Source organism: Quercus lobata, chromosome 3, assembly GCF_001633185.2.
Source record: "Quercus lobata isolate SW786 chromosome 3, ValleyOak3.0 Primary Assembly, whole genome shotgun sequence".
Classification (NCBI taxonomy): Eukaryota; Viridiplantae; Streptophyta; class Magnoliopsida; order Fagales; family Fagaceae; genus Quercus; species Quercus lobata.
This window is the reverse complement of record NC_044906.1, coordinates 2,533,868-2,544,000: the sequence shown is the minus strand read 5'-3', so window position 1 is coordinate 2,544,000 and position 10,133 is coordinate 2,533,868. Positions and strand designations below refer to the sequence as shown.

The following is a 10,133-nucleotide window of genomic DNA, read 5'->3' as shown; positions in this document are numbered from 1 at the left end:
CTAAATCAGCCAACCCATATGACAAAAGTGGATATCCAATAAATCAAAACTAAGCAACCAAAGCCCAATGAAATCTTAAGTCCAACCTGGAATTAAGACTAAAAATACATCAAACCAAGTTCTCACATCCTTCACTGTTTTCATCAACCATCTTTTAGCAACCTGATCCGATAAATCAAGAACCACCATATGATATTTTGCAAGCAAATTTGGAGTCCTATACTTGATCGACTTGAAAGCTGAAACTCCATGAAACAAATTTGTGATAACATATATGATATACCAGGACAATTCTTCCCTAAGTAACTCAAAATTGGGGGTAGGGTGTTGAATGTAACCCAAGACAGATGACAACATCGGATTAAAAACAAAGGCATTCAGCAAAAAAGATTAAAAAGAAAGGCAATTTTTTTATACAAGTATTCAAAAATTATGGGGGGGAGAGAGAGAGTTAACCCAAGTTCCAACATTGTCAACTAAGAAGAGTTTCATTTTCTGCGTTTCCACTCTACCCAATTCTTGAATTTTTATTATTATATTTTTCTCAGTTTAGAAGCTTCATGAGCCAGCCTCTGTTTTCGTAGGCCTGGTGAATTGATATAATGCTGAACTTAATTCCCTGGTTCACTCCTCTTCTCGTACCGCTTACTCAAATATATAATTCAACTGCAAGCTGCATGTTTGCTTGTTTCCTTTCTCTTCATCAAATTGCCCTTAATTTTATAAAAAACAGAGATAATAGAGGGTCCAGATCTACAAGAACAGAAAAGATTTGTGCTTTCTTAATCTAATTTTTTTTTATTTACCTTACTCCTAATAGGGATATAGTTAAGAAAGTTCTATAAAATTTCTGTTTCTTGCCCATTCTATGCTTGTGGATTTACAAATAAAATTAGTCCCACCTCGTGTGACCATTTACCTTTTTTTTTTTTTTTTGGTTCTTCTTAATCAAATTGATGAAACTTGCGCTCTAAGGTTGCCGAGAAATTAACATATTCATGATCTATTTGACATGGCTTGATCACCGTCTCTCATATGCAAATGGATGATCGTTTGAGTCCTGATTTAAGCACATTCTCTTACGCTACTGAGCCCATTCTTGAGCAAACCAAAGCTTGTCCAACCTAGGTTTTGGAAACTTATTCATAGAAGGTGAATATTTGGAACTTGATTTTTTCCCACCCATTTTTGTACCTCTTAATTAATGATCAAATGGGTTGTCACTCCAAGCTTGAGTTGGGCTCTGGCTTCTTCCAGTGCTTGCTAACTTGAGATTGAGTGGACATGAATGTATGATTTTTGCAAAAATTTAAATTAAGCTTGTGCATAATTTTAATCTCACAAACTGAATGTATTGCAAGATACTTAACTAGACTTTGGATTGTTTGCCTTTTCAAATTTGATTTAAAAATAAATAAATAAATAAATTCAATAGATGTGGGGAAGTGATCTGTGTTAATCTTTTAGCTGCATTGAGATGCATTAAATTTGATAGATTCTGTAATTGAGCATAAGAATTGAGATAATACAAATAATTGATAGTTGTATATATAGTACAGCAGGCCGTTGCTTACTGACTCCAATCTGAGTATTTTTTTTTGGGGGGGGGGGGGGAGGTGGGTGAGGGGAATACTTGTTTTCAGTTTCATTCTCGTCCATTACCCATCATGTAAAAATCATTTTAGCAATGATTTTAATTGTACTATTGGCCGTGACATCTACTATTGTTTTCAATTCTCGTCCATTACCCATCCATAGGAATTTACACGGGCCGTGACATCTACTATTGTTGCTTTGAACTGTTTTTGTCACCATTATTTGGGTTTCTTCCTAGGAAACACGGGTGCGGTGCGACGACTTGGTAATTTTTGAAAAAGTAATGTGCTGGTGCGACGGGATATGTTTATTAAAAATTTATTAAAAATATTTTTGTTTATGTTTTCTATATATTGCTAAGCATATTTATTCATATAATCGTAAACATATACCAATTTAAAAGCAATAGTAGAGAAGGAACCTTTGGGATCAATTTAATATTTATAGCCGATAGGGGGATAAATTTTGCAAAATAATATTATTTTTAATGATAAGTAATTATTTAAATTGATACAATTACCAACTTATTCAAAAACTTAAAAAAAAAAAAAAAAAAAAAAAACAAACAAACAAATAAGACGTGGAAAGGGAACAAAAAGGGAAAGAAAACACTAGAGTCAAACAGTGCGTTTTGCCTTTTTTCTTTTAATAAAAAAAAACACTTATTTAGGCCCAAATCGAACCGATTCAAGGCTATTTTGGCCCGTTTTGAACCGAATCGGCCCGAATTGGAAATTGAAAAAAAAAAAAAAATTAAAAAAATGACGAATTCACCTCGGACACGGGCGCAGCCAATCTAAGACTAAATGTGCTTATTGAAGAGCAACCAAAAGCTGCATGTAAGATAATCAAATTAAGTAGGGGAAAAAGGATTTCTAATAATGGCAATTCAAATGGTATTTCAAAAGGATTATTCTAATTGTGGTGAAAATATTCTATTAATGTCAGTCGATTGCATATATTAATTGTCCCTGTATTCTCGGCCTGCTAATACCATGACTTTTAGTGATGATTGGTTTGCTATTTATCAGTCAATTAATGATTACATTATCTTGATGAGTAATGTGACTTGATAAAATTTTAGAACAATAAGTGTTTTAAGTTAAAATGCATTATGATATATTGTTTACACATCTAGGTGACCAATCACACTTAATACAAAAACCAGTGGTTGGTGATAACTCCTAAAATAAAGATAAGAAAAAGGGACTCACACACATGTACCCCTCTGTAGATACACAATCACACACGACTCACATCGCCAAGAACCCAATGTGCGACAACCAGGGGAAGAATCGGGCGTCCACACATTGTTACTTCAATTTGTGTTAAAAACATGACTACACTTTGTTATTTCAAAAGGTTTGCATTGTAATATTCGCCATGGCATCTACCATCAATATTCTGTAGAATCAATTGTATTGTTGAACACCTACATGTGTTTTATAGAAAAAGAGATTGTGTCCAAATTGAAGATATTCCAATGCTTTTTAATGGCATTGTGGCATTTTTAGCGAAAACCACGTGGAAAAAGGTTATTATATCATATGAGTCATCAAATTGGGAGAGACAATGAATGCCAAACTTGAAAGAGTAGAAATTAGTAATTATCGTTCATATTTGGAAAAAAAAAAGTTATTTTAATTATATAGGGAATTTTGTTTTTTATAGATTTATTGTGAACAAATACTTGATAACGGATTAGCAATTAGAGTTGAGAAATTAGAAAAGAGCATTAGCATTTAAGATCTAAAATTAAACATAAATCCCAGATAAAAATAGGAAGTTATGATTAGTATCTAGCTTTAAAATCTAAATAATGTTGTAATTAGTATCTAGCTTTAAAATCTAAAAATTATCTTATTGTTAAATCCAAAGTGGAATCCCCCTCCTCAATTATTGTAAGCAAAGGAAAAAAAAAAAATAAATAAATGATTATAATTTTGCTTGAAATATAAATATTATCCCCATTACCATCTTTCATTAAAATTTACACCCCTTCCATCATTTTGAAAATTAGATAGAGATTGTTGATTTTGATTTATCAGACTTATTTATTCCAGTTTTTTATAAACCACGTAATTAACTGCATTCTTCCTATTTTTCTGACTAAATTTTACTATTTTTTCTTTTCTTGCTCCCTAAAACATTGATTTGGATTTCAATTACATACAATTGTTTATGAAGAGAAGATAATTTACTCATGCATATTTTCTTCCTAACCATCTTTAACCAAAATTTCAAAACCAATATACATAATCATTTATTTTCCGCAACCATGATGCTAATAGTCAAGGGAGATCAAATTGGCCACGTTGATCTATAAAACTGCTTCTATGACAGACTTCTATTGTTGGAACCAAATTATCACCCTCTCTGATTCTATCATGTGCACGGGTGAGCATTTGCTCATGACTGAGAAACATTTAGAAGCATAAGCAACTCAACTAGACATTCATTATAACTATCATAAAAAAAAAAACATTTAATGATAGCATGTAGTCAATAACACTCATCAAAATAATGATAACATGACGCACAACTTCATGCAAATATGGTCTTTTTGCACCAAGAAGAGGTAGTTTATAAAACTCCAAAGAGGAATGCATCATACAAGTACAATGTTCTACAGGTACTTCCTTTTTTTTTCTACCAAACATGGCAAAACAAGAAATAGAGAAACACAAACAGAACAAACAACAAATGGATGAACTCTATTCATTTCAATAACCATAGGATGATGCACCAAATGATTTCAAGAGAAAGAAACACGATCCCCAATACTACCAACTGTAATTACAAGCCACATTCCCGCTGCTGCATTTTAAGGTTGATCTCCACCTTTAAAGTTCCAAACCTTGTGTAATAGAAATCAACATACTGAAGATAAAAGCATCAATCATTTTAATCGTTGACATCAAAGTATCATTGTTATATGTGTGCTATATGAATTGCATATGGACAAAATGACATGTATTATTTGAGAAATTTTTATGCGATTTATGAGGATTTTACTGTTCTTTAAAATTGGCTTCATATAATTCGAACGTATTTCTATTATGGTAAGTATCTAGTGGGAGAATGAAAAGGTTCTCATGTTCATGCATCAATGCATCAAAAAGATCAATATACTTACCCTTTCTCAACAAAACTATGTGTGTTGGTATTATAATTTGCCCTTCCAAAGCCATTGTATTGGTATTCAGGGCAGCCTTCCAATGCCATTCATCTTCTTTTGTTGATTGTACTCTTTCTAGCTCTGGTGTCCATAAGGGTCCATGACAAAAAGCCTTCACCTTAGGGCATTACCTCACAATTACTTCTTCCAAAGATGGGAACTCGAAAGAATGACTTCCTGAGCAAAAACTTGTGAGCTTTGGCAAGCAATCAAGTTTTAAGTATGTCAACTGGGCGAAAGTAATCACCTCACTTGCTTCACCTCCCCTTTCCTACTATTACTTCTGCTATCCTTTCGCATTCACTTACACTCATTTTCTTGACTTGTACCATACTTTTCGCTGTTGAGGATGTAAATAAATTAATCAATCCACGACCTTTCAATATTTCAAGGTTTGACAAATTTTGGAAAGACACTGAGGGGGGCACTAATTTTTTCAATTTTCCACATAGTGACAGATAAAGATTTTCTAGATTATGAAAAATTGGGCTTGGTTTTGTGTCTTCTTTCCACAAATGTTTAAACAATGGTAGGTCAAACAGCTGTAGTTCTTTTAGTTGTGGGAGTATCCTAGCATGTTTTTGCTGACCAAAAAGTTCTTCATATGGGAATATTTCTTCCCAGGAACTGTCCTTCACAACTACTTCCTCCAAATTATGTAATGTTGCAAGAAAAGTAATCCAATTAGGAACAGCTAGATAGCCTTCCACATGAAGGTTTTTTAATTTGTAATAGCATTCTTCCGAAAATTGGCCATGCTATATCTCCTTCATGTTGAAATTTTGACCCAATCTCAAATCCTCCAAGTTGGGGAATGGACCCTATAAAAAATCAAAATATTAAATAAAAGAAAATGGGAGTTAGTATCTAATTCCTTAACAATTTAGGCCAATCACTAAAATTCATAGTAGGGGCTACAAAATGGATTATATCAGTTAAGTTCATACCATTAGAAATATGGTCCCAACTTATTACTGGAATATATCTAAATGAAATATAAATAAATAAATAAAGTTAAAAGAAAATTTCCTAAATACTATTTAACAATTAATATAAGATGTCTACCAGAAATGATGCAGAAATATACTTTGTGAATCAAATGCAAGGTGGAATAAGAGTCATTTTATTAGAAAAGCATTTTAATCATTGAGCAGTTATTGGGGATCAATATTTTCCAGTTGTCAAAATTTATCACAGTGGTATTCCCATATTTCTAGACTCGTTGATGCAGGAGCATCTTGAACTTTTTTTTTTTTTTTTGATGAATTCCAATCCTGGGTGCAGCCAACTATGTGATGATTAAGATCTTAATTAGGTTCCTAAAGTGGTTGCATGGCAATTAGAGGCAACTGGAGAGAGTTCTGAAGTTGTGAGTTGTCTGCTGCAGGTAGTTAGTTAGTTATGCCATGTTCGTGTCCAAACCGGAGGTTGCACGCAGTTTCGAATCCAGCAGCCTATCCTAATATCTTGTAACTAACTCAGTAGACTTTTGGATAATTGTAGAGGCTGTACTTAACAGGATTAGGACTCTTAAAAGGCTGAGGCTGCAAGTTCCAAACAGTTGATATAAGTACTTGAATGTAATTCATTGTAATCAGTTTTGTGATTTGAATGAAAATAAGCCTTTGTGTGCTTTCTTGGAACTGTGTTCTTCCAGGGGTGTCTATCCACCTATTAGTTGTTCTAAGCAACTCTCCATTCCCTATTCCAATTCCAAACAAAATACTGTAGCCTATCACATTCCCTCCATCACATGTGGACAAAAAAACTAAGAACACATTTTATTTCAAGTATATAGATTTAAGAGCTTTACTGAGAATACTTTTTTTTTTTTTTTTTAATTCGTGTGTGAAAGATGAGTACTACTCCAAACAGGGTTATATATAACTTCTTGTAACCCTAAATATTTTAAAAGATTAATTAAATTAGCCACTTACCTCTTCAACCAAGAAAAGTGGCTGTTGGATGGAGGTCTCAAGTTGGCTTTGTTCAACTGTTTCTTCAACTTTCAAATATTTTGAAACAAATATCTCAATTTGATCACATTTAATCAACCCCAATACTTTCAACAATGGCCATTTTGAAGTATGAACCCCTCAAGAAAACCACTTGAGTTTGGGCAATTTCTTAAGCATCAGGAGAGTTACTTAAGGGAACACAAGTCCTGCTGCTGCTTCTGCACTATCTTCAAGTGCCACAACTTCCTCCAGTCCACATTTGACCATCCAAAGATCCTCCAGTTGCATGAGAAATCTAGCCACAGAAGCTGGAAACAAACTCTTTAAATAAACTCCTGCATTCCCAAATAATTATTCATCAATCTTCACAATATACCTGGTGAAAGATTAGAAATTAAATGTTACTTTTATATGCATAAAACAGCAGTAACAGCTCAGTTATCAGATACCTTGTTGAGGCTATGTTTCATTATAAATGCTAAAATGCATGAAGGTTATTTTGTTGCACTATCAATTACTTTAACATTCTTCTTACATTCTTGGACACTGGCACCCTCATTACAAAAAAAAAAATCTGGTAATCAACCAAGCCTCTGCAATATTTGTATCAGAAATTCAAGATATACATAAAACAGAGATTCCTCCCTAAATATTCCTGAGTTTGAATGTGAGATGACCTGATATTGCAGGAGTGTAGTTCACAAATCAAGTAACTGTTCTTTGAAAGGAAAAAGGGAAGATCACAAGTCCTAATTCAAACAATAGCCAATACTTCAAACTGTAGTCCTAGCCCCAGTCTTCAGTTGTAGTGCTCATTAGGCCTTTATGCAAACCACAAATGAACCTATTTAATAATTTTTACCGTGAACTCTTTGTTTCTATGTTGTTTTTTGTTCTCTGTGCATCTTTTCTTCTTTTCCTTAAAAAATTAAAAAAAAATAAAAAATAAAAAATAAAAAAAGGTAGTATTTAAAAGGACATGATATATAATGGAAAGGCCTGAATTTTATGTTAAAAAAAGCTCATGATGCATTCATCTAAAAGGAGGAAAAAAGTAACCAGAACACAAGAAGATAACTTTGCAATAGTGCCAAACACAATCAAAACATCAAATGTCATAAAATCAAGAGAGTGAGAGACTTTGGTCAACAAAGGAAAATGAAAAAAACCAAAGATATGTGCGAAGTAATTCTTCGTCAAAAGTAATTTAGACTGGATCATTATCATAGATGATCCTGGTTTTCATTTTTTCCCTGAACTATTTGTGCGAAGGACACATAATTGGAGGTTCTAGGGAAGAATGATAAAACCGATCAATTCAGTCCAGTTCTTACTATGTTACATGCATCCTAATGGTAGTTTCAAGCATTCCATATACAAACTTGGTAGAAAACAGTTTCTTACGCCCTCATAACTCAAAAGAGATGCAGTATGTTGATAACAGGGTGCAACAAACAGAAGATTGCACATTAGAACAATATAGGGTTTCTCAAGAAAAGCAAAGTTCACAAAGGCCTACAAATATGAAAAAGAGGCATGCAGGATTTGCACATACCAACAGGCAGCCAATGAGCTCTAGCTCAAATGGTACCTCTTCCTCCCCTTATAAGAGCAAGGAGGAGGGTGAGGTCTTGGGTCCAATACCCACCAGGAATATATGGCAAATCACCTATAATATGAATGTGTAAGTGTAACAAGTCAAGCTCATAAAATAAAAATTAAAAAAAAAAATTTAAAGAATGGAGTTCTAAATTAATGGATTTTTTTGTATGATGTGGGACCTCACCTCCCCCCCCCCCCCCCCCCTTTTTCTAATAACACAAGGCAAGGCCCTTTGGACCCATCCCTGGTGGTGAGTAAACCATGAGTACACGACCCCACCTGCTAGAACCGTGTATCGGGTAATCTAGGAGAACTCCTACTAATGGATATTGAATAAAATACTATTGGAAAACTAAAATCGAGGAAAAAATTACAAGGCGATTACTACTAAAAGTTTTTGAATGATGAATGAGGAAAAAGAGGGTGGGGAATGGATAGTAATAGGGTAAGGCAAAAAAAAAATTCAAAGATCAAATATTGAAAATAATATAGATGGAATATGGAAGAGATTACAAAGAAAGATATTGTGGAGAAAGAAAATTTACCCTCCAAAAAAATATAAACATATTAGTGAAATGCACCACAAGTGGCCTGTATAAGGAATCAGCTATACAAAAGATGTCAAAACAGACTATGAACTAGCTAGATTAAACATAAAGTTGAATATGAACAATGACAAGTCAAGGCATTAAAAACCTAACATAAATGAACTGAGGGGAGCTTATAACCTGAGTGAGATCAAAGGGACTACTTATAATTAAAAGATATGAATATCAAAGGGACTACTTCTCTTATCTATTCATTTTGTTTAGATTTGAGACAAAGGAAAAAGATTAGCATTAGTAGCTGTTTAAACATATATGGGAGGACTCAGGATGATTTTATCAATTAAGTATGCCTAATATGACATATAAATAAACAGAAGAACATTGTGGAAAAACATATACACATGAAAGGAGAAACAAGGAAATTGATATCAGTGTGGATACGGCCATAATCAATTTATCCACCTTTACTATGAATATAAGTGAGTAAGCAAAGCTTGAATCACAAGAGAGAAGTCATAAAGCATATTTCGCTAAATTTTTTTGATAACTAGAAAGCATATCATGGATTGCTTACAAAAATAAATACAACATACATAAAAGTATTCACAATCTACAGCACTCAATATTCAGTACTCACATGCAGGAAGGTTGGATATATCTGCTGTAACTGCACAAGAAATTCTGAAATTTAAACGAGCACCCCTTATGATTCCACATGGGAAATTTAGATGCATGCTGGTAGCTTGTGCTGCCTTGTTTTCAGCCGGAGGATTATAATTATATTGAGATAAATCTCCATTTTCAGGCGATGGATTGACTGACATGTGTGCAAGCCAACAAAATCGATTATCTTGCAAGACAAACATACCCTACAAGAAAAAACATATAATGTATAATCACTTTAAATATTTGAACTTACTCTATGATTGGTCTTCAAGTTGTCTATTTGCTTCTTGAAGAGCTCAGACCAGAAGACCTTGCAGATGAACTTGATTGCCTCTAGATGATCACTGAAACGAGGCCGCTCCATGGTATATCTAAAAAGAAATAGTATTTTTACTATTGCAGGCAGCATTTTATATTAAAGCATGCTGAGAACTATAGAGAGTATCAAATAATCACTAATATATACAAAAATAACTACATCAGTAATAAGTATCAAGATCTAAATTAACTATGCATACCCCTAGAAGTCCATGACAAGATTTTAGGAGCAAAACTAAATAAAACCTACTCATTGATGCCTTGATT

At 33.4% G+C, this 10,133-nt stretch overlaps 1 long non-coding RNA gene across 2 annotated transcripts; it reads right to left on the bottom strand.

The window, feature by feature from the left end:
* Nucleotides 1-4,077: 4,077 nt before the first annotated feature.
* Nucleotides 4,078-9,762, bottom strand: LOC115979552. 2 transcript variants are annotated; one of them, XR_004089089.1, is made up of 4 exons: nucleotides 9,520-9,761; nucleotides 6,712-7,067; nucleotides 4,733-5,595; nucleotides 4,078-4,476 (listed from the first exon to the last, which is right to left on the bottom strand). It is a non-coding gene; the product is annotated as an uncharacterized LOC115979552 (long non-coding RNA). The 2 variants fall into 2 exon arrangements; XR_004089088.1 differs by having other exon boundaries at nucleotides 4,078-5,595; nucleotides 9,520-9,762.
* Nucleotides 9,763-10,133: the final 371 nt, after the last annotated feature.